Genomic DNA, 25,890 nt, shown 5'->3' on the forward strand with positions numbered 1-25,890 from the left:
GGCTGCACTGCACGGACTCTGGGTTTGCTGGCCCAACCACCTTCCCCCTACCATTTGGTAACTACCCTGATTTTGGCTGGGTTTCCACCCTCCCCCAAGCAGCCCATGTTGGGGACACTCACCCCTCGCCAGCAAGGGTGGTGCTCTGATTAGCTGAATCAGAATTGCCCTCCCACTGGCCCCAGGTTCAGGAGTGGGCTTCCACCTCAACCACAGGGCAGTTTCATGGTCTCTACTGGTAAGTCTGGGATAGTAGCTTGTTCTCTCTCTCCCTCCCAGTGTGGTGTGTGGGTGTGAAGCCTGGAACTACTGCAGCTACTTTGACACCATGAGGGAAGCTGCCCTGAGGATAAGACTGACAGGTGGAGGACTGCATAAACAGATATTTGTTGAGATGCGACTGGAAACCTGATCACACCTGAAGCCTGCCCTACCTCTGGACTGTCTAGTTACGAGAGTCAATACGTATTAACAAATTCATGTTCAAGCCAGTTGGAGTTGGGCATTCTGTTTCTAGAAAATTAAAGTGTCCCGTCTGACACCAGCCCTGGGAAGTACATTTTCTAGAACTGGAGAAAACTCAGATTGTGGAAGTTGACTTTGTATTGGTTCATTCCTACAAAGGACAGCCACATAATAATAAGGTGACTGGCCCCAGAGTGGGAAGCATCTGCTGTGTGACAGGCACGGTGCCACAGTCCTCACAGGCAGTGACTCACTTCATCTTCCCTGCAGTGTCATGAGATCAGAACTATCATCACCTCCATCTTCAGAGGAGGAGACGAGCCTGGAGAAGACGCTGGGCCACTTGTGGGTCCCCAGCCAGGAGGGAGTGCCAGGCGCCAAGGGGTCTCCATGTCCAGCCCCTGCACAGGTGCCCAGGCCGCACACACGTCGGGGGAGAGCCCGCCGGGCCAGCCTCGCCTCTGTGGGCCAGCTCTCGTCTTCCTCCAGCAGCTTCCCTGTCTTCAGCACTCCCTGTGGTCTTCAGAGCTCCTGCCATCTGAACCCATTCCGGCATCCGGCTGCAGTCTTTGCTGCGCCGGAGCCACTCAGCCCGCGTTCACCCTGCGTGAGCACATCCTGTCTCAGCCCAGAGGACTATTTCCAGGTATGTGTTTGATTATTTTCTCTTCCATTTAATTGTTTTGGTTGATTCCCCAAAGGCGTCAAGGATCCTTGCTTGTGTGGGCTTGCATCTCCTCGTCCACGGGTTTACGGCTCCTCTGCTCGGGGCGGGGGATCACGCAGCTGGAGGTCTGGTTCCCACAGTGCCCCCCAACTCTTGCATTTGGATTTCTCTGGAACCCCACCTGCTCCCCCCTCCATCTCCCTCCCTCATTTTCTCCTGACTTTCTACTCTGGTTCCATCTGTCTGCACCTCCTCCTGATGGTCCTCTCGCCTTTCTGTGCTGGGGTCCTCTCTGACTGCTGGCTCACGAGGCCTCGGTGGTCTGCAGGGGGTTCTCCCCTCTTGTGCTTTCTGTTTGCTCGGCTGCCACAGGCCTTGGTCATTGGCTGAGTCTCCTCCTGAGTGGGAGGCTGGCAGCTTCACACCTTGGGCCTGGGAAGGGACAGTGTGCTGCCCATGTGTCCTTCCAGGACAATGAAATGAAGGAAGCAGGGTGGCATTCCAGGCCACCTGCCTTGGGCCCTGTGCCAGGCCCCATCTCTGTCCCCATCCCAGTCCATGCCCCATCCTCATCCTAGGCCCCGTCTCTGTCCCAGGGTGGTCTTCCTGGCCCTAAACAACCAGGACCTCAGCCTCCGCCCATAGTCAGGTCCTTCCCACCGTCAGCCACCGGTGCGGGGGGCAGCAGGCACAGCCCTGGCCACAGTCCTGCGGCAGAGTCCCACACCCTGTGAGGGAGCCGAGGGGACAGTGGGGATGGTGGCCCGAGCCCACCTGGAGGCCACTGGTCGGCGTCCCTGCGTCCCCATGTCTCTGGCACCATGATTCGTACCCGTCTATCACAGGCTGGTGAGCACGACTGTGTGTTTGCTGTCGGTGATGTTACATTTATCTTTGCCAGAAGGCGTGCAGAGATCCTGCCGTGACCATCTGACAGCGACAGCAACAGTCACAGCTTCTATTTCCATCCTTTTTCTGAGGGAGAGAGAAAACCACCAAATGCTGGTGCTTCAGGGGAGAAGGAGGGCTTGGCCACCGGGGGGGTGGGGGGGCGGGCGGGTCTGCAGGGGGCAGTTTCCTAAACACTCTGAGGGCCTGGTGCTCCGGACACTGGCCAGAGGGATGGCTTCTCCCTCTTCTGTCTGTCCTCCTGATACTGCGCACTGGACGCCCATCAGGGATGTGAGAGGCAGCGAGGCAGACCTGTCCTGCGGGCTTCCGCATGATGACAGGGGCCCCAAGGACGACGAGGGCAGCGGGATGGCAGGGGCCCCGCTCAGCGGTCGACGAGGGGCAGCGCCTTTCCAGAAGCGGCACCGGCCCGCTCGTCCCCATGCGCTGCTCCGCGAGGCGACGACACCTCCGGGCGTGGGGCACACATTCGGCCGTTACGTCTCCGTTGCCCTTTCTGTGCGCCGTGGGAAGCCCCCGCCTCCTGGGCCTCATTTCCGAACAAAGAGGAGAAAGAAGGGCCGGCGCGCACAGCCGCCCCGCCGCGCCAGCCGCTCCGGAAAGAAACCCGCCTCCCGCGGGCGCCGGTGGAGACGCCGCGCCTCCGTGTCCAGCGATCATCGCTTTGGGGTCAGGGCCTTACAGGCAAGCAGCGTGCACCCCCTTAGCCTCAGGTTCCCCAAATGCGTTTGAGCAGGGACACGCCTTCACCTCCGGGTGCCCGTGGGGACCCGTTTTCCAGGCGACACCTGGTGGCAAAGACTGGGTCGCGCACGGTCTGCAGGAGGCGGCGGGACGGGAGCCTGGTTCACAGAATTTTGTGCAGATCCGCGGAACTGAAGTGGCGATCAGCGCGCGGCGGAGCGCATCAGGCCTTGGGCGCTCGCTGCTGAGCCTGACGACCCCATGCACACGCGCACCACCGTCCAATTCCAGGAACAGACTTCCAGCCAACCCCGCCCCAGCGACGAGCATCCTCGTTTCCTCCCCTGGGTGGGCTTTCCAGGTTCCCGCCGTGGGAGACGCGCGCTGCATTCCAGCGCTCCGCGCCGCGCTGGTCCGTCGGCCCCGGCCATCTCCGAGAGGCTGCGTGGACCGTCTTCATCGCGGCCGACGGAAATACAGCTGCCGTCTGCGATCTCGGCGAGAGGGGCTCCGCACTGCGCATGCTTCTTCTTCTTCATCCGGCGCAGGGCGGGGGGCTCGCCTACTCCTGAGTCCCAGAGGACCTGTCCCCTAAAAGCCCTGAGCCGCGGGCGGGGGGGCAGGCACCCCCGCCGTTCTGCCTCGTCCTCCGCAAAGCTGGTGTGCCAGAGCCCCCCGGGGGACCCCGCGGGGAAGGCTTGTTGACAGTGCGGCTCCGGGCCTGGGAACCTGCATTTCAGGCCTCCCACCCCTCCTTGCCCCAGACGCACCCTGTGTGACCCGCTTCTGGCTCCTGTGACTGCGAGCGTGTGGGCAGCAGAGATCTGAACTGCCCCACCCCCGTGTGGGAGGGGCGGCGTCGCTCAGACACACTGCGGGGAGCCAGACCTCGTTCTCTGAGCCCGGGGCCTGACCTCAGTGCCCTCGCCGTGACAGGCAGACGCCCAACGTCTCTCCATGGAGACGGACCCCTTGGTGTCCCCCTGAGACAGGCAGACACCCCAACATCTCTCCATGCAGATCGACCCCTCGATGTCCCCCTGAGACAGGCAGACACCCCAACGTCTCTCCATGGCAGACGGACCCCTTGGTGTCCCCCTGAGACAGGAAGACATCCCAACGTCTCTCCATGGCAGACGGACCCCTTGGTGTCCTCCTGAGACAGGCAGACACCCCAAGTTCTCTCCATGCAGACAGACCCTTTGGTGTCCCCCTGAGACAGGCAGGCACCCAACATCTCTCAAAGACAGACAGACCCCTCAGTGTCCCCCTGAGACAGGCAGGCACCCCGGTGAACCCCTGCACATAGAGTCCCGACACCCACTGCCACAGATCGGCCCCCATGGAGTCCTCTTTCAGGCACAAACGGAAGCTGGCTCCTGGCAAGAGGGACCCTCCCACAGGGGACGGGGTGGCGGCTCTGTGGGTCGTCGTGGTGAGATGTGAGTGAGACAGGGCCTTGAAGTTTGGGGTGAGTGTGAATCCTCGTACCCCCCACCCCACCAAGTGCCCTGCCAACCCTGGGCCACTGGGTTTGCAGAAATGTACGAGGCCCTTGGTTTTCTGCTTGTCCCTGGCCCTCAGCTCTGGGGAATGCACAGCGGGGGGCTGGGCGAGGATGGGTGGTCTCAGGATGGGGGCCCCTAGGGGAGGGAGGGAACAGGGTTTCTTCCCTGTGAATTCCAGGCTGGGAGCAGGCAGCACATAACCAGCCACTTCCTGTGCCCCCCTTGGTGCATCCCGACTGAGCCCAGCTTGTCCGTCCGTCTGTCCAGGCCAGCCCTGTGGCTGGGCACTGTGAACGGGGCTTTGGGGTCATTGCTGGGCTTCTCTGCAATCGATGGGGAGTCTTTCGTGCTGATTTACATTTCAGACACAGCGCTTCCATTGATCCCCGGCCCCTCACGCAGCGCCCGAGTCGCGCCTGTCCCGTATCCCATTAGCTAATTGTGTCTTGCGCCATCCTCCATCTGCTGGAAATGTAAGCTGGCTGGGTTCTCCACCTTCCACAAGTGGCAGTGTCTTTTTGTCCCTTGTTCCTGTCCTCCTCTCTTTGACGACAAGAAAGCTCCCTCCCCATTCCTGGAGACCCCCGCTCACTTTTTGCCCCCCTGCCCCTTCCAGGAAAGCAGGTCCCACTCCTTGCGCTGACTGTGATAGAGCTCAGCTCTAACCCCCAAGACAAAGGACCGGAATCCACCCATGCCTGGGGAGTCCTGTGGGGGCCTGTGGGGTCTTTGGGCTTGTTAGGTGGTGGAGCAGCTTGGCTGGGATCTCTGGGACAAGGAGGAAGCTTCCTGGTTTCATGGGTCCTGGGCTGCAGATTTGTCTTGTTGGCATCAGGGCAGGAGGGCTGGTGGGGCCCCTGGAGCCCCGCTGGGCCCTCTGCTCAGGCTGGTCAGCCTTTCCGGTGGGGTGGGATGCCCCTTGCATCCCCCAGGGGCTGGTCCAGAGCCTGGAACGAGAGATGATGTCCTGGGACTCCACCCCGCAAAGGGGCCTGATGTGAAATGACCAAAAGTAAACACATTGTCTCTGCCCCCGGTTCCTGCCTCAGAGCTCCTGAAATCCCTGTGCTTTCCTGGGTGATGGGAGTGTCTTTTGTCCTAGTGAGGTGATCCTGGGTGGGCTCCTCGGTGGAGCCATGATCCAGAGAGGGGAGAGGGGCTGGAAATGGAGGTAAGGGTTGATCATGTCGACGTGAGGAAGCGTCCATAAAACCCCAATAGCACGGGGTTCAGGGAGCTTCCAGGCTGGTGAGCACATCCAAATACCTGCAGGGTGACACCCCATCTCCAAGGGGACAGAAGCTCCTAGCTCAAGACCCTCTTGGATCTCACCCTGTGTGTCTCTGCATCTGGCTGTTCTTCTGTATCCTTTATTCTATAGTAAACCAGTAAACACAGATGTTTCTCTGAGTTCTGGGAGCTGCTCTAGCAAATTAATTGAACCGAGGAAGGGGTCGTGGGAACCTCCGATTTGTAGAGGGTCCTTCAGAAGCACAGGCGACAACCTAGGCTTGCAATTGGCGTCTCAAGTGGGGAGCAGTTTTGTGGGGCTGAGCCCTTAACCTGCGGGATCCGCTGCTATCTACTCCACAGGCAGATGGTGTCAGAACCGAATTGAATTGTAGGGCACCCGGTGGTGTCGGAGAATTGCTTAGTGTGGGCGAAACCCCGACCTTTGGGGTGGGAAATGTCACAGGCGCAGTGTTCTGTGCGCGGGTGAAGGAGGAGCACAGAGTGTCCCAGCCTGGGCTCCCTGAGGATGCGAGACCGAGGGTCAGTTCCAGCCTCTCAGACTGGATCAGATTGGGCCGGACGCAGGGCCACACATTAAGGCTTTTTGCACGACTCCAAATGTCCCCTGGTGAGTCAGCACCTCGTGTGCTGGGAGCTCTGCCGTCGTCCTTGCTTCTTCCGGTAAAGTGGATCTGTGAGCTGGATCAGCATCTCTGACGGCCTTTGTGGGCCAGGAGAACTGCAGCGTGACCCCACCGCTGCGTAGTAGGGGGCGGACTGCCTTCCTGCCAGAGCCTGGCTGGCTGTGTTTCCCTCTTAGATGCAGAAATGCGCGCACAGTCTGCTGCCCTCATGTCTCTGCCAAGGCGACTTTCTCCCCGAGTGGAGCTCTGCCCAAAGGGACAGCACAGGGGGACAGGCACCGTCCTCCTGCTCGGCAGCCCCAGTGGGCGGGGGAAGCGGCTTTCCAGAATCGGAGGCTTCAGGGGCAGGCTGGGTGCCCGAAAGCACAGGCCTGTTCAGAGGACACCCCACTGGCCCCTCCCGGGAGACCACATGCCCGCCCGCCTGCCCTGCCTTCCTCCTGGGCTGTGGTCCTAAATCTCCCCAGACAGGGTGGAGCTGCCCCGGGAGGGCTCCTTGGAGGGTCTCCTTGCAGACGCCCCTGCTCATTAGCTGCCCCCAGACCTCCCCCAGCACCCCTTCCTCCCCTAAGGCTGGGGGAGCCCGGGCCCCCCACCCACTGGCTCTGCTCAGAGTCCCCAGCTCTGGGCCCGCCAGCTGTGCCCACCTCTCCCCTGGGACCAGCAAGTGATTTGCACCTTTTTCAGGTGAGAAGGGGCAGCTGTGGCCTGTTCCCAGGGGAATTTCTCAGAATCAGAAGCCTTTCCCAAACTCAGTTCAATAGGAATTGAAGAAACTCAATTCGACACGTGGCTTTGGGCTCCTGCCGAGTGTGGGAACCTGGGAGCTAGGGGTGAGGGTCCTGCCAGCAGACACCCTGGGACCCCCGGGGCCCAGGCTGCCAGGACACACGAGGGGCTGATGGGGTGTGGGGCCCCCTGACCTCCAAGGGCCCTCCTACCTTCCTGGGCGCCCTCCGTAAAAACTGGGAAATATTCTTTGTAACAACCGTGCTGACGTGAAGACCAACGTATTAATACTATAAATGAAAATATTACTTCAATCTCAAAGTTCTTTGTTTCTCTTACGATTTTAAAAGTCATTCAGACACTGATGTGAGCCCGGGCTGGATGCAGGAGCTCAGAGGGGACACAGGGCGTGTGAAGGGCAGGGGCGCCCGTGTGGAGGGGACGCAGCCGTGTGGTGGGGAGGGGCCGTGGGCCCAGGCGGTGGGAGTGGCACACGTGGGCTGGACCTTTGAAGTCCTGGGACCCGGGCACAGTCCCCACCCCCACCCAGACCGTGAAGATGTGACCTGGGACTGTCTGGTCCACAGCAGAGGTGTCTGCACGGGGCTCTGGGCTCCTGCCCTTGTTCCTGGCCTCCTGGCTGCGGTGCTGGGAGGAACCTTGGGCGCGGCTGGTTGAGCTGCTGGGAAATTTCTAGCACCCTCCTGCGAGCCTGCTATGGCCCTGGGAGCTGGTGATCTACACTCCAGAAACTTCCAGACATGCCCACGGCCTCTCCGCCCACCCGTGGGGGAGTGAGGCCAGCAGGGCAGTGGGCTGGAGTTGGAGAGGCGGCCCCTGACCCCGTCCTCAGCCTCAGGAAATGGGGTTTGGGGTTGTTATGGGCTGAAATGTGCCCCCAAATTCACATTCCTAACTCTCAGGACCCCAGAATGTGTCTATGTTTGGAGGTGATTCAGGTAAACTGAGGTCACCAGGGTGGCCTAATCCCGTTCACTGGGGTCCCTATGAGAAGAGGGGATGGGGACGCAGACACACGCACAGGTTCGACCATGCGAGGACACAGGGAGAAGACGGTGTCTACACACCGAGGAGCGAGCCCTCAGAGGAACCAGCCCTGAGACAGCCGGATCTTGGATGTCCAGCCCCCAGACTGTGAGAGAACGAACGTCTGTTGTTCAAGCCGTCAGCCTGTGGCCGTTTGTTACTGCTGCCCGAGCCAAACGGGACAGGCGCCTCCTCTCAGAGAGGCTGGGGGCTCTCTGTGTGGGTGGCACCCGGGCAGGGCGAGCTCGTCCTCCTGCCCCGCTGGGCTCTCCTTCCTCGAAGCCGCTGCTCTGCCCCGTCGTGAATTCAGCGTGGAGCTCTCCCAGCATCTGTGAGGACAAAACTGCACGCGAGTCATATCCTGATGGGGGGGTGAGGGACAAGGGACGAGGGCGCCGGGGCAGCAGTCCCTGCAAACGAGTGAGTGGGGTTCCGTCTGGCTGTGCCCTCGAGGCCCCAGTGACGGGTGGGGGCTCCGAATCTGACCCTGGCCACCTTGTGAGTGTTTGTGGGGTCCATGTCTGCATTGTGTTAGCACCAGGGCTTGTCATGACCGGAGGGGGCCCTGGTTCTGTAATGAGTCTGTGGCTGGGGTGGACTCTCCCCCTCGCTCTGGCTCACATTACTGGCCGGAAGGCCTGCTCCCGCCCCCTGCATCTCAGCCTTGAGCTCTGAGCCCAAACGTCCCATCCTCAGGGTGTGTCCTCTTGATTCCTGCTCTAATCAGCGCCCCCCGGGGTGTGTGTGCATGGCCCGGGTCCCTTCCCTCTGTTACACACATCGCCACTGTCTTTTACTCAATTCAGACATTGTTACCTCCACCCCGGGCTGCAGCTCGTGGAGACCAGGGCTCGTGGGCAGGGGAGACCACTCCTCTGTGGGAGCCCCAGGATGGGACTTGTGTCCTCGTGCCTCTGGCCTTCCTCCCCAGCTGGGCCACTTCGGACCCCGCGTCCCGGCTACCTGTGCAAACTCTCTGGGCCTCGGCGGCTTCATCTTCAACAGGTGGCAAGCAAGCTGCTTCTGAGGCGGTTGGGAGCCGAGTCCCCGAGTGAGTGAGAAGCCCCCACACTGTCAGCTTCTGCGCCAGGAAGGGAGCGTTACGTGGAAAGAGGAGAGGAAAAGCACGATGGGCGTGACGGCGCGTGGAGCCAGCAGTCCTGTTCTGGACCTTCGTGCCGACCCCTGGGAAGGGTCAGTGCGTCCACACGCTCCTTCTACTTCCTTCTCTGTCAGCTGAGAGGGTCCAGCCCCGTGCACGGGCGTCTCTCCTGCCCGCTTCGTGTGGGAGAACCAGGCTCTGGGCCACACGAGCTCAAGGCCAGGCAGTGGGGATGTGGGCCCCAGCTAGTGGTCATGTCCCCGCCAGGCGTGTCCAAGGCGCTCTTGCAGACACTCTGGTGTGACAGTGAGAAGAAAAAGGGCAAATGCTGCCTCCGTGGAGCTCTGGTCTCCAGGGGGAGATGAACCACAGACAATACGCAGTGGGTCTGGGAGTGACAAGGACACTGAGGGAAGAGGTCCAGGGTGATAGGACAGGCTCGGGGGACGGTGGGGGGGTGTTTGAGCAGAGCCCCCAGGCGGGATGACCATCACCATCTGTCAGGAGACTTGCCCACACCCCACCCCATTAAACGCAGGCCCAGAGTTCGAGCCCAGGTTTATATTTTCCTGGTGACCATAGGGTGGTGTGGCCCTGGGGAAGGAGCTGAGACCCTACGAGAGGGCACCTAGCAGTGAGGACAGGTGCCTCCTTTCCCAAACCCGAGGCAGCGCCCGTCTCCCTCCCACAGCGAGCGCGCGGCTCTGACTCACCGTGAGAGCGGGAGTGACGCGGGCCGTCCACTTTACGACAATTGGATCTAAGAATATCCTGTCGCCCCCGCCACTGAGCCTGGGAAGATGAAGAGACAAGGCTGTGAGAATTCTCAGAGATAAAAAGGCTTCTAAAAGGAAGTAGCAGGGAGTTCACACAAGCTTCTCCCCTGCAAGGTTTGTCGAGTTCTGGTGCACATTCCAATTTTCCTAATAAATGGATTGATGTCTAAATACTATTTCTTCTCTCTGTTGAAAATACTTGCAGTGATTAATCCTGTTGCCGATTTGACTTGACACAGTAATTGGGAAACCAACTGGATACCTTTGCAAGGAGAGTTAAGTAACCAGATTTTTAAACTGATTTTTCTTTTTTCCTTTTCTTCTTTTTTTAAATTGGTATAAAACTAATATGTGTGCATGATAAAATTAAACACAATAAAGGGAATAAAATTAGAGATACAAGGTTCTCTCCATCCCACCCCCACCAACCCCAGCTCTGTTCTCACTATTGTAACCGTGTGTAATCTTTCAGAAATGTGCATGCAAAGGGTGTGGGGGTGTGTGCTCACGTATAAATTTAAACATCAATGAGATCACGCTGTAATCGGCTCCAAATCTTGACATATTGGATAAACAACATATTGAAGAGATCTTTCCAAATAGAACCAGCTCATTCCTTTATATCCTTCTAATTTTTGGCTACTATGGTTGTCTTGTTTTTGAAAAACATGCATAAAACTCCTACTGCGACTGTGGACTTGTGATTCCACCATTGCTTGCACACAATCCACACCCACACATGAACGCTCCTGCATGCACACATCACGCAAGCACACACGTGTGCATCCCACATGCACATATCACACACGTGTGCACACACATTTGCACCCAGACAGACACGCTTCCCACCTGCATCTCCACACACACCGACCCCTAAACACACACTGACACCTGTGCACACACCATCCCACGCACACCCACACCCACGTACCCCAGACACATTCACGCACGCTGACACTCCCTCGCACCATCCCCCGCCCCCACACGCTGACATACACACGCTGTATTCCGCCGTAACAAATGATCACAAGCTTCGTGGCTCAAAACAGCAGAAATTGATTCTCTCGCAGTCTGGAGGCCAGACGCCCCAAATCCAGGTGTGGGCAGGGCTGCGTTCCCTCTGAAGGCTCTAGAGGACCCTTCCTGCCTCTTCCAGCTCCTGGTGGCTGCCAGGAACCCTTTTTTGGCTGCCTCACTCCAGCCTCTGCCTCCCTGTGTGTCTGTGTCTCTGTGTCCAAATTTCCCTCTTCTTCTTATTTTTGGTGAGGAAGATTGGCCCTGAGCTGACATCTGTGCCCATCTTCCTCTGTTCCATATGTGGGACGCCACCACAGCACGGCTTGATGAGCGGTACATAGGTCTGCACCTGGGACCCAAACCTGCAAACCTCTGGCTGCTGAAGCAGAGCACACGAACTTAACCACTGTGCCACTGAGCCGGCCCCTCCCTCCTCTTTTAAGGACACCCTTCTCCAGTATGACTCCATCATAACAATTACATCTGCAAAGATCGTATTTCACAGGTTCCGGGTGAGGGTGAAGTTTAGGAAGACGCTATTCAGCTCGGTACATTCCTCCCCCACATACACACGCATTTACACCTCCGCATACATCCTCTGTGCACACCCCGCCCACACAGATACACTCCCCTGCATACACACACACACACACACACGCTCCCACACACACGCACACCCCTACCCCATGCCTGCCCAAACTGCATCCCCCCCTTCCCATGCAGCACCCCACCCCCAACCAGCAGACGCCTCGTGGTGCCCTCCTCCCGATCCCAAATCGGAGCTGGGAAATTGGGGGCTCTCGCCCTGGCTGTGCGGCTTCAGCGCAGGCTCAGGACTGTGCCTGGGGCGGAAGATGGTGGGCAGAGACTAAGATGCTCATCAAGACCAGAGAGAAACCCCCGGGGAGGGAGACAGAGGCAGCAAGCGCGGTCATGGGCTCCAGGGCCCCACGTTTCTCCCCTTCCGAATGCAGAGGCTCCCCAGTTGCCTACAGTTGGATCCTCCAGCCTGGCAGGGAGGCCACCAGGCAGCCAAAGGCCCCTTCCCACACAGAGACCCCCTGCTCAGGGTCCCCCCAAAACCCCCACTGCCTTTTCTGGGAGTTTTTGTCCTCAGTCTCAGGAACTCCATCTGCATTTCCCCGGGAGACCTCGGGCCAGGAGCCAGGACACACAGGGGCCTGCTGTAACCCGCTGGCCTGCACTGAGCTTGAACCCTTCCTTAACATCTATTTTTCTAGGGGATTTGTGCCTGAAACGAAGTATTTGTATAAACAAATGGAAAGAGAACAGGAACTTTAAAAATCCAACCTTCAGTCGTGATGGCCTCCAATCCTCTCGTCCCTCTGGGTGGTCAAGACTGTCAATAGACGGGGCGGTGATGGCCACAGCAGGCTGTGGAGTAAAGGAAGCCTGTGATCCAGCCTGAGGGCATTGCAAATCTCTTAAGGAAATAATTCAAAACGTACATTAATTGTTGAGCCTTCTTTGTAAATGTTAGATAAAACAGAATATAGTTAAAATAGAGCAATTCTAAACAGTTTGATTTTATAGAGAAGGTTCCTAAACAAATACAGCTGCTTATGTTATTTTCCAAGTCTGTTTGTTCTAGCCATGTGTCTTCCCCCAGCGGGTGATTTCCCACTTCGTGAATTCATTCGTGTCCCTTCTTCTGTACACTTGTCTTAGGCAAAGCACGGCCAAGTTTCCACTTTCCCTCATTTGACAGCTTAGAAGGTGGAGAGACAGACCTGCCACTTGAGGCGGGTGTGGCAAGTCTCTTCATGTGGAATGGGAAACATTGCGGAGGCCACCTTTGAAAAATACCTCTCTCTGGCTGTAGTATTTACATCCCTTCCATATGCAAAATACACACATTCCCTCCCTCAGTGTCCCCCAGGTCTCATCTCATTATGGCATCAGCTCAAGGTCCAGAATCTCATCCTCTAAACAGGGTCCAGGGCCTCAAAGTCCCCAAGTTTATTCCCAGGATATTTCCTCAAGTGCAATTTCTCTTGATCTGAAGAGCTACAGACAAGAGGGGTCGAAGTCTCTGTTCCACACAGCAAGCACATGATCGGGAGGAAGGACAGTCAGGATAGAGACTCCTGACCAAAAAGGAGGGGACGTGGGTGGCACAGACTGGTCATGGTCCACCCAGAGGAGAACCACCTGCCAGGGCAACAATCCCCCTGCTCCAGAGGCAGGAGATGTACCTACTTAGGTCTGAGTGCCCTCCTTACGAGTGGTTTCCTCTGTTCTTGCCTCTGCCTCTGTGCTCTTGACTCCAGAGTCATCCTTCCTTTTCCATTAGAAATTGTCCATATTTGCACCTGAGGACCTTGCTTAGTCTGCCTCCTGAGAATAGGAGGTTGATGTCCCAGAGACCTCTTTTCATTTTGAACTGTCTCTCTTATTCCAAGTGGCAGTGCTTCTGCCACTACAATTCTCTTAAAAACTTCATGGATTGCCTATGTATATTATGGGGGGTTCACTCCATTAGACAAAAGATATCCTTATAAAGTTTTAGCCTTAAATCCTTCTGAAGTCTCAACAAAAGGTATGGAAGCCACACTCTTAATCTGACCTTTGCCCCAAGACCATGTTTGACTGGCAGGATTCTGAATTTGATCCTTGCCATGGGGTTTGTCTTAGTCACATCAGGCTTTTATAACAGAATGTCATAGACTAGGTGTCTCATAAAAACAGAATTTATTTCTCACAATTCTGGAGGCTGGGAAGTCCAAGACTGAGGTGCCAGCAGATTTGGCATCTGGGGAGCAGAGTCTACCTCCTAGCTCAAAGGCAGCTGTCTTCTCCTTGAGTCCTCCTGTGGTGGAGGGGGAGAGCTCTGGTCTCTTCAGCCTCTTAGAACGACAGTAATCCCATTCATGATGCCCCACCCTCGTACCTAGTCACTTTCCCAGGCCTCACCCCCTAATACCATTACATTGAGGATTAGGATTTCAACATACAGATTTCAAAGGGACACAAACATTGAGTCCATAACGGGGCATTTTCACACTTTGGGGACATTTTGCTGGTTTAAAGACTCTGGTAAGAATCTGCTTTGAACCTAGCCAAATCCTGACTCCTTTATATTTCCTCTAAATTTTGTTCAAAAATAGAAAGTTCCTTCATTATTTCATCCATACTTTGTGCTATGCCACTGAGAGAAACCAGCTGGCACTTATGACATTCTGCCCGGAAACGTCTTTAGTGAAATCCACGAGCCCATGCAGTGTGTTTTCTGCTGTCCAGATTTCCCCAGGGAATATTTTTACCAACCTTTCTGCTACTAGAGGACAGCGGTCACTTCCCCCCATCGTCACTGACCTTCAAGGCTTCGCTAGCAGCACCTGGAGCTCCTTCGGGCTCGCTGCCCAGTTCCAAAGCCGACCTCACACACTTCAGGCCTTGTTTCAGTAACTCCTCACTCCAGAGGTGTTGTCTGCCAGCCAAGTAGTGCACCTGCAGGTCTGGGTCACACAGAGGGAGGGCCCTTCAAAATTCACACTAGGGGGGCCGGCCTGGTGGTGCAGTGGTTAAGTTCGCATGTTCTGCTTCAGTGGCCCGGGGTCCACCAATTCAGATCCCAGGTGCGGACATGGCACCGCTTGGCAAGCCATGCTGTGGTAGGCGTCCCACATATAAAGTGGAGGAAGATGGGCATGGATGTTAGCTCAGGGCTAGTCTTCCTCAGCAAAAAGAGGAGGATTGGTGGTAGCTGTTAGCTCAGGGACAACATTCCTCAAAAAAAAAAAATTCACACCAGGAGCTGGTGGAGCCCAGGCCTTTCACCTGAAATTCTCCGCCCCTTTCACGCGTCAAACGTCCCCTCCTCCAAACCCAGCCCAAGCTCCACTTCCTCCATGGAGCCAAGCTTGACCTCCTGCCTCTGAACTTCTGTCTCACTTCACCCTCCCTCTTTTCCTGCAGTGTCTCATGTACTGTTACTGGTTTATATACCTTGTCGTCCTCAGCGTGGTGACTTCTGGGTGGCACAGTTCAGGGTTTATCCAGAATCCTCAGAACCCATTTGACGAGTGAATAAATGAGTCAACATGGGAGGTGACTTTCCCTCTTGCCAACTTCATCTCTAAAATGAAAGACGAATGAATCAATAAAGTGACCGTTACACTCCAAAGGTAAATAAATACCAGGTGGGTTGTAATAGACATTATTACCATATTTCACCCAATTTGGGAAAGTACCACTATTTTATGTGCCACTGAGAAAGAAAGGAATGCTGCCAGTTGTTTATATTAATAAAATAATTCTTTCAGCGTTCTGAGGTGGGCGTTTATCATGTCCCTGGGATGGCCAGTGCATTTCTCATCTCAGAAGTATATTTTTCATCTTCAGAACTTTGGGTCTTTTTACATCTCCCTTCATGCTCATGTTTTCCTCTACCTTCTTGAACATATGGAATCTACTTATAATAACTGTGTTAACGTTCTCGTATACTGATCTATCATCCGTCTTTTCTGGGTCTGTTTCTATTGATTGATTTTGATCCTGGTTATGGATCATATTTTCCTGCTTCTTTCCACGTGCGTCAATTTTCAGTAGAACTCCAGACGTTGGGAGGTCTGCACCGTTGAGTGCTGGATTTGGGTATTGCTTCAGGTATTTCTGGGTCTTGTTGGAGTCCTTTAGAGGCTTTCAAGCTTCATTACTGTGGGCCCTCTCCTCTGGGGCTAATTTGGTCCCATCATGGAGAGAACGCCCTCTGAAGACCCCACTGATGCCCTGCGGGTTGGGAGATCTTGCACTCTGGCTCATGGAGCCTGGACAACCCTCTCCCCACGTGAACTCCCAGGCCTGTTCTGCACACTCCCTTCCAGTGGCTCTTTCCCGGGTACAGACGGCTTCTTCACGTGCACACAGAGGTCAGTACTCAGTGCTGGACTTGAGGGGACCCCCAGCAGTTCCCTCTCAATATCTCCTTCCCTCCCCCCCACCGCTGCCTGGAGCTCCCTCCTCTCTGGTACTTGGCCCTGCAAATTCTAGTTGCCTTGGCCTCCCTAAATCCTAACTGTGCCTTCAACTCAGCAAGACTTTAAGCTGGGGGCACTTAAAGGGGCCCTATCTCCCAGAGGCCACTATCCGATGCTGCCTGTTGTCCAACGTCTCAAAACATTTTTTTTCATATTTTGTCCACCTTTCTAGTTATTTAAGGTGGTAGAGTAAATCTAGACCCAGTTATTCCATGGTGGCTAGAAGTGGAAGCCTTGGTTTTTGTTTAACTACAAATGTTTTTGTTTCACCTTCATTCTTAAAAGAGAGTTTCATGGGATGAACAATTGTTGGTTGAAAGCCCTTTTCGCCCAGGCCTTTGAAAGTGTCGCTGTCCCGTGGTTCCACCATTGCTGTCGAGATGCCAGTTTGACTGCTATTTAATCAAGTTACTCGTTCTTGTCTCTCTAGCTGCTTTTGTAATCTTCTCTTTGTCTTTGGAATTTTCTAGTCTCCACATGATCTGTCCAGGCATGGCTCTCTTCATATTCACCCTGTGAGATCAATTAAACTCGTAGAATCTGAGGAACGGTGTCTTTCTCATCCACTCTCTCCTCACGGTTACCTCAGCCCCGTTTTATCTTCTTTCTTCTTCTGAAGCCCTGATTGCACCCCGTGGGGTCTTTTTCCTCCACAGACAATGCTAACCACTGAAGAGAGATTGTTTCCCAACCTTTGTTCCTCTGTGCTGCCGTCTGGGTGGCTTCTTCAAATATATCTTCCAGTTCACTAATTTCATAGACATCTGCATCTAATTTGCTACTCAATCTCTTTGCTGGGTTTTCAGTTTCATTTATCCTTTTTTATTTCTATAATTTTTTTGCCTTCTCAATTTTGAGAGTCTCTTGTCCATCTATTTCCAGTAACTTCTTTGGTTTTTTAAGCATATTAATCAAGTCGCCACCACCCGGGGACCATGTGGAGCCACGTTTTTGTCTTGCGTTTCCTGGTTCGCCATGAGGGGTGTGCCCGCTGGCCCCGTGCTATGTGAGTCGGGCTTCGTGCTGAGAGTTCTCAGAGCAGACTTCTTTCTTTCCTTTTCTTCCTTTCCTTTTCCTGTTCCACCCAGATCCTTCTGAGGGTCAGGGTTTTCCTTTGAGTGTGTGGAAGACCCAGTGTTACAGGGTGGTCTCCATCTGGACCCCTCTCCTTGCCCAGCTCCAGGCTTCCTCTCCCCACTAGGGCCTTTCACAGTCTGGGTTCCGGGTCACAGAGCTCTCTGACCACAATGAACTCTCTTTCTAGTTGCTTCTGGATTCCCACTGCCTCCCTTAGTCAGCCTGGCCGAGCTCTAAAAATATTGTAAAGTACGTTTGTCAAGATGTTTAGGTTTCTGTACGAGAAAGGGTCTCTCTGGTGGGAAGAGCAGAGGCTTGTTTTCCTGGCAAATGTCCTTGCTCCTTTCGCCCACTTTCCTCTAGTAGAAACACGGAGCAAAGGCGCAGTCACTGCCCTGGAGGAGGAGCTGCCTTCCCACGGGGCTGTCCACCCCCTTCACACGGGGGCAAGGCAAGGCTCACGAGGCTGGACTGGCCCTGGTCACCCGGGAAGGCACGGGCCTGAGCCTGGCCTTCCGGAAGGTCATGCATTCACGGGCCTGCTCCAGGGAGCCCGCGGGGTGGCTGGAGAGCAAAAAACCCAACCACTGCTGCCGTGGGGACTCTGGGCGTGTCAGCTTTGGTTCAGAGCCAGCACCTACCACGCAGCAGTGACCACGGCTACCCTGGGAAGAAAGCGGGTGTGCAGAGCACTGGGGCTGGGGTGGGGATGCCCGCCCCTTCTCATGGGGCCCTTCCTGACCTCCAGACGCTGCAGCCCCTTCTGAGACCTCACGCTCTGGGATCCAGGGACAAAGCCCTCTCTTGCACTCCACTGGAGCCCCCAGGCACCCCCACCTGCCCTCCCAGCCGCAGCTGGCAGGGATTTCTGCCGGAACGAGCTGTTCTCTTTCTCCTTCCGCCTGTCACCTCCTGGCTGCAAACGGAGCCTGGCATGTCTGCACGGCCTCATCAAACATTCATACCCCAGCACTGTTGGGATGGCCGGGCGGGCCGCAGGCCGTCCTCTGTTCTGTGAGACTAAAAGCACCCTGGGAACGCGCCCAGAGCTGCTGAGAGGAAGGCTCTGGTCAGGGGTTGGAGGCCACCCCCCCCAAAGCCCAGGTATGAAAGGACCCACATGGCAGCTGGGGACTCAGGGCTGGGGGGCTCCAGCCCCAGCGGATACAGAGAGAGCTTCCCTGAGTCAGTAGCTGGGGTCTGCTGCCCCCTCGCCTCTGGGCTGCCTGCTGGGGTGGGACGGTCACCCGCTCCGGCCAGGGTCTTGCCTCCTCAGTGCTTCCTCATCCCGAGGGTCTTCACCGAGGTCTGGTGGGGAGACCCCGGGGAGGTCACGCCTGGCACCCGCCTTCTCACTAATGCTGTCCCGCTCTCTGCTGCCCTGGCCGCACGCCCCCCACGGCTCCTCCTCTCCCTCCCCTCCCTGCTGGCAGTGTGAAGGCACCACCCAGGCTGCCCACAGCTGCCGTGGCGTCGGGACCGTGCCGCCCCACAGACGCCACCAGAGGGTGAGCACACATTCTCCGCCGGGTCCCTCCCGCGCAGGCTGAGGACAGGTGGGGGCAGAATCTGCTCCCTGCAGGGCAGCTGGGATAGGGGTGGGGCAGGGTGGGCCAGGAGGGCCTCCAGCAGGCGAGTTCCATGCAGTCTTCACCATACCTGCTGGAGCACCTGCTGAGTGCAGGAAGTGGGGCTCCACGTGCTGGGGAAACAGAGGAGAAGTCGTGGGCAGTGCTCCACCCTGGGGGCTGCGTGGACCAGCCAGAGTGGACCAAGGGCTTGACCAGGGCTGCATGGCTGGGTACCAGGACAGCCCAGGTGGGGCTGGGAGGGGTGTCACGGAGCAGGGCTGACATGGGCGAGTGGGGAGGGGCTTCCTGGGGGCCCAGGGCTCAGCCCAAGGCACGTGGGGCCAGTGTGGCTGGAGGGGGTGCCTGGGGGCTCCTGAGGAGCCTGCAGTCATGGGAGGACGTGGGCTTTGACGGGGAGAGAATCGGGAACATGTGGGGCTTGGAGGGGAGGGAGTGTCGCCTGACTTGTTTTCAGAAGGAGCGTTCTGGAGACTGTTCAGGGCAGACTGCAGGGGAGGGTGAGGGCCAGGGGAAGCAGGGCACCATTTAGGCGGCTGTGGGAACAATCTGGAAGCGGTGATGCGGGCTTGGCCCAGGGTGCAGAGGCAAGGACCTCAGGAGGTATGGAGTGTGGAAAAGCTGGAAGACGGGGTGCAAGGACGCGTGATCAGCTTCCAACTGTGGGAGAAACGGTGCAGGGGGAGGACGGACTTGCGTTGACCGTGTGCACCAGGCCTTTCCGGACGTGGAGCGGGGGCATCTGGAGGAGCCCCAGGCAGCCACGTAGGGGGAGGAGAGGAGGGTCTGGGGCTGGGCCCGGGGCAGCCCACCGTGCAGGGGCATGGGCGGGGGAGCTGGAGTCCTGAGGACCCAGGATGAAATGCGTCCCGGAGAGAGGAAGGTCAGCTGCCCAGGTCGGAGGACGACCCAGAATTGGCGGTATTTACACAGACGACCCAGGTGGACAAAGCCGCCTCCTCTCTTCTTCCTTTGGTGTCTTGCTGCCCAGTTTTCTCCTTGGAGGTCTCACAGTGACCCAGGGACCACCGCGGGCCTGTTCAGTTCCTTCCATGTTCTGGTCTCTGGTCAGGCGCCATCGTGACAGAGTGGCTGGGGTTCAGGGGCCTGTGTCATCGTCCGGGGTCAGCCCCCCTAGGCCGGCGTGTCCTCCCCCCACACCTTAGGGGCCGGGTGGGGAGATGCCGACTTGCCCGGGCCTGCCTGTCGCTGTACTTCTGGTTCCACTTCCCCAGGAGACCGGCCTTTCTCCTGGGTGCGTCCTCGTCCTAAAGTCCTCGCTCCACCTCTGCCTCGAGAAGTCCAGACCCTCCTCTCCTTGCCCAGTGGGCAGCCCGCTCCTGCCCTCAGCCAGACCCCAGCGCACACGTCCTTTCACCTCGCAGCCGTGCTTGCAGCTCTCAGAATCTGTTCTGGAGAAATACTTGCACACACACATGCACACATGCATGAGCACACAAATGCATGAGCACACACGTGCACAAACACAAGCACACGTGCACACGCACATGCACACACGCACAACACGTAAAGCATGTTCGGCACTGCAGTGCTTGAAATAGCAAGAAAAGAAAAACATGGACCTTTCCCTCCGTGTTTAAACTGACCTTGGCACACGCGTGTCCATCCACAAATCAAGCTGGAGAAAGCCACTCTGGGGGCGGGCCCTTTGTCATATACGGGGTACGTTCAGTAGAAAAGAAAATTATCAGCTGATTTTACTTGACAACAAGGATGCACAAATCTAACATTTAAAGAGTAGATACATGACTCTGACGGTGACTTAAAAATACCCCTGGTATCGGATGGGGTTGTTCCACTGCGCAGGGATGACACAGGAAAATCCTGCGCAAGCTCTGCTCGCTTGGTGGCCGGGCTCCGTGGTTTTGGCGTGGTCCGCCGCTCCCCGCTGCGGGGGTTATTGTCTGTGTATCAGCGAGGTCACTGTTGTTTGAGCCCCTCCGTCAGTCCGTCTTCTCGCCTGCTCGTCCTGTCGGGCGGGAAGGGAGAAGTCTGCGGTGTTCTGCGCCGGCCGTGGGTCTGTCTCCGCCTGTGACTCGGCCGCCATGCTCCCCGTGTTTGAGACCAGGGTAGCAAAGCCATCGACATAGAACGCGTCCTCCTGTGGGTGGGCCGTCCTGCGTGAGGAGACCCCCTCCCCTCAGCGCCAGCAGAGCCCTGGCCTCAGTGTCCCCACACTCTTGCGCCAGCTGTGTCAACACGACTGTCCGCTCTCTTCCGGGTCCGCGCGCCTGGTCTCTCCTTCAACGTCCATCTCCCACGTCCTGCGCTGAGGGCGCGGCTCCCACCGAGTCTGTCAGACAGGCTTCGCTCTTCCCTGAAACACCTGGTTCTCGACGTTTGAATCATTCGGCTTCAGACTGGCCTCGTCCTTGCTGTTTTGTTTCTCTCGCCTGGGCCCTGTTCCCTCTCTCCGCTCTTGCCCTCTTTCGGATTGATGAATTTCATTCCGTGTTTATCCTCGATTAGCTCGCCAGTTATAAATCCCTTTACTCTTCTTTCAGCAGCTGCCCTCAGGGTGACGACGTGCATCTCTGACTTGTTAACGTTAGTGTAAATGGTCCTGCCACCTCCTTGCAGACACGCAGCGACTCCGAACTCCGGATTCCATCTCCACCCGACTCTTTCACTGTCGTTGTTATGTCTTAATTCTGCTTACAGTTTAAACCCTGGGAGTCACTGTCATGATCATTGTTATTAATTTGTACAATCATATTTGCTTCTAGTTATTTATTTACCCTTTCTCTGGCTCTTCCTCCCTTCTTCCTTGACCTCCAAGCTTCCCTTTAGCGTCATTTCCTTTTGCCTGAAGCGCTCCCTTTCGTTGGTGCGTCTGTGTGTGTGCACATGCATGTGGGGGGGCAAGTGTTTGTGAATGTGTGTGCACACATGTGTGTGCATGTGTGTGGGACACATGTGTCTGTGCATGTGTGTGCACATGAGTGTGTGCGTGTGGGCACATGCACATGTACCTGTGTGTGAGTTCGTGATCTGGTGTGCCTTCCCAATGGCTCTGCTGTTCTCTGGTCCCTTCCACCTGAGCCACTGGAGCAGCATCAGTGCGTCCACTTGGCATCTGGAGATCCCGCCCCAGAGCCGTCTGAGCCGAGGTAACAGTTCAGGGTGGGAATCACGGCCCCCCATGTCAGACTGTCCCTTCCAGGGCTCAGAGGTGTGGCCTGCAGCCCCCTGACTTAGCCACAGGGCTGGGGGCACTTCAGCCCACCTGGGCAGATGCCCACCAGGCCCTTGGAGTCCAGAGGCTCCAGCAGACACTCTTGGAGCCAGATGCACAGCGACAGGGCCACTGGCCACAGTGTGGGGTCTGCCACCCCTCTGCCCAGGGCCGGGCCTGCAGGCAGGCAGAGACTGGGGTCTTTACTCAGACCTGGAGCGAGAAGCAGGGCCTGCTCGCTCTGGACCTCGCAGGAACCCACGCACAGGGTCTCAGGAGCCGGCACTCCCCCGTACCCTCAGACAGTGCCTCCCTCTGGGTTCTCCTTCTATCCTGTGCCAGTGTTCATTTAATTCCATCTTCCAGGCAACACCTTAAAAATACGAAAGTCTAACAAGCCAGCTTATGCTTGACAGGACAGATGGTCCTGATTCGAGTGGAAGCTGCTGCGTCCTGTTCCGAAAGGAGGTCTAGGTGGCCGACAAGGACAGGCTGCGCGTTTCCTCTGAAGATCTGGCGGAAGAGGGGCCATGAAATATTAAAAACGTAAGTGAATAAAACACCGAGGTGCAGACGCGGCCAGGAGGAGCCTTGCTCCCGCGGAGCCCGTGTGGGGTGCTGCAAATCTTTGGAGCAGACGGCTGCTCTCTTGGTGCGTTTCCTGGGCACTTACTAAGCCAATTGGCACTGAGTGCCCCAGACATGGTTTGGGTGGCTGCAGTGTCATCACTGTGCCTGGCGGAGATGTCTGTGGAGGGGACACTGTTGCCCACCCTGTCCTGTCCCCCAAGAAGGTCCCTGAGGTCCTTGCACATCTGCCCCACGCCGCTGCCACCACCGCCAGCACATGTGAAGTGCATCCAGATCTCTCGAGGCTAAAGCATGAAAAACGTGCATCTCAGAATCCGGGAAACGTGGCGCATCCTGAAGTGTGACCGTCTCTCTTTGTCTTCCAAGTAGACATCAAAAGAGTGTTTAGATATCGGAGCCACAGCATAACTCGTGGTTCTACACAAAGAAGAAAATTCCGATTAGGGGAGTAGAACACATTTTGGAAGTCAAAATGGTGAGGTATTTTGCTTCTCAAACTGGGGCCCTTTCTGGCAGCCTGTCAGGAGTACATGGCCCCACGGAACAAACCCGAGTGTCAGTTTTCCTCACAGACACACAACCGTGAGCAGTATCTCGATGCAGAACAACACGCACACGCCTGTCGCTGCGCAGAGTTCCAGGTACAGCGAGCGCCTCCAAGGAACCCCACGTTCCTGGCTGGCGGCTCGCCCGGGGGACGCTTCAGAGAGGCCTGAGCAAGAAGAGTGCGGGACGCCCCAGAGTGCAGCCATGCCCCCCACCAGGTTCCAGACTCAGGAACCCCCTAATGCAGGAAGAGGGTCCAGACCACTGAAGCCAGGACCGCCCCCTCCCCACTGCCCTCACCACTCGGGCTCCCCCCTGTGCCCACCCTTTCACAGACCTCCCACCTGCCCCAGCACAGCCCTCCTCTGACAGCTGAGAAGCCCCCCAGCCAGGGGCCACCCAGACCACAGTAGCTTCGAGTCCAGGGGCTCTGGGTGGTGAGCATTCCTCTGTTGGCTCCGTCCAGATCCTTCCCAATATCCGGTGTCCTGGGGGGCACCCTGACTGTGGCAGTGGGGAGCGTGGGGAGCCAGGAGAAGGGACGTCAGGGAGCTGTGTGGGCGCACCTGTAACGCTGTGGGGAAGGAATACCACTCAGAGCTTGGGTTCTATGTCTGCCGCCGCCACGCATGGGACTGATGAGTATGCCTCCCCTTCCCCAAGGCCATTTCAGGTCCCCTTCCCTCCACTGCACCTCCACCAATTAGATTCATTACAGAGGGAGAGGACCCACGCTTGTACCCCTGAGGGATCGGAGGGGGTCCTCCCTACCTGACTTGTGGTTTTCCCACGGCCCTTGGGGAATGTAAGAAGATGTGTCTTAGAAGGTCCCCCGATCCCACACTTAGGCTGCCAGCCCCTGCTGGGTGGCAGCACCCTGATCGTTAGGGTCGGTCACCCAGGAAGCACATTAACCACATTAGGGGCATGTGCACCCCAGAATGCTCACAGGCTTTCTCAGCTTTCTGTTCTGGGGAAATTAATCGTGTCTCCTGGGAGAATCCTTACTCCCTTGGATACCAAAACTTCTAAACCCAGCAGGGCCCAGGCTCCCAGGGCCAGTGGACAGACACGCCCAGCATGGGTCATCCCGCATCTCCAGGAGCTTTCTCCCCGTTGGCCCCACGCTGTTGATAAACTGCTTTGCCATCCAATCAGCCCCCGATTCTGGACAAATGAGCAGTGGTTACACTGAATCCCGTCCTCCGAGCCCATGGGGCAATGTGCGGACAAAACCATTGTTAGGAAATTAAGTGTCGAAGGTGCATGGGGTGGGGGTGGGGTCGAGTTAGGAGCAGCCTAACAGGCAGGTAAAGAAAAGCCGCTCCAGCTCCAGCCCCTCCTTCACAGGAGGGGGCCAGTGTGGTTGAGCTGGGCGGCTCCTGAAGGTGGGAGAGTTTGAGCAGCCTCAGACGGGGATCCTAGCCACCCCCACTCCATCGGGGACACCCTGCACATGCACAGCTCCTCTCGAGGGCCCCCTCCCGGGTGGGCTGTGCAACCCAAAAGTGGATGGGGCGCCGGCAAGGCAGCATGAAGCCCGCAGACACCCGCAGGAAGTATTTCCCTCCATCCTGCTCTTACCCGCTTGCCTTAGGCAGCAAGACGCTGGTCAACAGGGAGGGGCACCACTGCCACTGCGCCCCAGGACCCTAGCTGGACGCTTGGGCTTTTGATGCCTGGAGGTTCCGGAACGGCTCAGGAGGCCGGAAATGAGCTTCATTGTCAATGTGGATGCTCGACATCACTAGTCATCAGGAGAGTGCAAATTAAAACCACAGTGCGACACCCCCACACTCACAGGAGAATGGCTGCAAAGAAAAAGACCGACCACATTGAGGGAGGGCAAGGATGCCGGGAACCTTCATATGCTGCTGGTCAGAAGAAAAATGATGCATCCACTTTGGAAGACAATTTGGTAGTTTCTTAGAAAGTCAAATATACCCAGTGATTCTACTCTCAGTTAAAGCATATTTACAAAAAAAAGATTTGTACAAGAATGTTCTTAGCAACTTTATTCCTAACAGCCCCAAACTGAAAACAACCCACATGTTCACCAGCGAGTGAACAGAAAACCCACAGTAGTCCATGCGTACAGGGAGATGCTGCTCAGAACACACAGGGAGGAAGCACGGAGGATGCCACGCATGGACGACTCTCAAACTAATGATGCTGAGTGAGTCAGACGGAAAAAAGTCTATACAGTATGATCCTACGTATACAAAACCCCGGAAAATGCAAACTAATCTGTGAAGACAGAAGCAAGTCAGTGTCTGTGCACACGGGGCGGGCAGAGGGTGGATCACGAAGGGCAGGTGGCAAGTAGGGGTGATGGGGACGTCCAGTATCTCGATTGTGGACATGGAGTCATGAGTGTACATGTGTCAAAACTCAGCAAACTGGACGCTTAATATGTGCAGTTTATTGTAGGTCATTTATGCCTCAACAAAGCTGAGGGGGAGAACAACAAAAAGTCAATGTAAAGATAATCCACGTATGAAATGCTAACAATTTAAAAATATACCCCATGGAACTTTATGACCCCTTTCTGTGATCCACATCTCAGGGAGAAATCAAAGTTCAAACTGCTGGTGTCCCCACTAAAAGAAAATCACCAGATTCGGCTGGACTTTAGGGCGTGGTGTTCCCTATGCTGGGATGACAGGCGCTCCTTTGGTGGCTGCGTCCTGCTGTCTTTCCTGGAAACCTCATGCCCAGGCTGTCCGTGCAGAGCGGCCCTGACTCAGCCACTTTATTTATTTACTCATGAATGTTAGTTTGGATTTTGAAGGGGGTTGTTTTTTTTAAAACCGAGGTATAATTTACAAGCAGTAAGATGCATGAGTCTTAAGCTCACAGCACAGTAATTTTACACTCGTCTACACTCATGTGACTCCTCACCAGAGCAAAATACCAAGCGTTTCCATTTCCTCCTGCCTCTTCCCCAGCAACAGCTCCCACCTCCGCCCCGGCGAGGTCCCCAGCATCTGATTTCTAGCACCACAGCTTGTTCTGCCTTTTTCAATCTTCAGCTTAGAAGGAATCCCACAGTTCGCCCTCGGTTGGGTCCTCCTTCTTTCACTCAACCTCATCTGGGAGAGCCAGGG

At 56.3% G+C, this 25,890-nt stretch overlaps 2 long non-coding RNA genes across 2 annotated transcripts; one reads left to right on the plus strand and one right to left on the minus strand.

Annotated features, from left to right (window-relative positions):
• Positions 1-696: 696 nt before the first annotated feature.
• On the plus strand, positions 697-9,943 carry LOC139079814 (uncharacterized). Its single transcript, XR_011533749.1, has 3 exons — positions 697-1,111; positions 8,895-9,083; positions 9,683-9,943. It is a non-coding gene; the product is annotated as an uncharacterized lncRNA (long non-coding RNA).
• LOC139079815 (uncharacterized) lies at positions 8,706-20,676 on the minus strand. Its single transcript, XR_011533750.1, has 6 exons — positions 20,058-20,676; positions 14,754-14,883; positions 14,121-14,263; positions 12,096-12,228; positions 9,705-9,783; positions 8,706-9,286 (listed from the first exon to the last, which is right to left on the minus strand). It is a non-coding gene; the product is annotated as an uncharacterized lncRNA (long non-coding RNA).
• Positions 20,677-25,890: the final 5,214 nt, after the last annotated feature.

Source organism: Equus przewalskii, chromosome 27 (assembly GCF_037783145.1).
Source record: "Equus przewalskii isolate Varuska chromosome 27, EquPr2, whole genome shotgun sequence".
Taxonomy (NCBI): domain Eukaryota; kingdom Metazoa; phylum Chordata; class Mammalia; order Perissodactyla; family Equidae; genus Equus; species Equus przewalskii.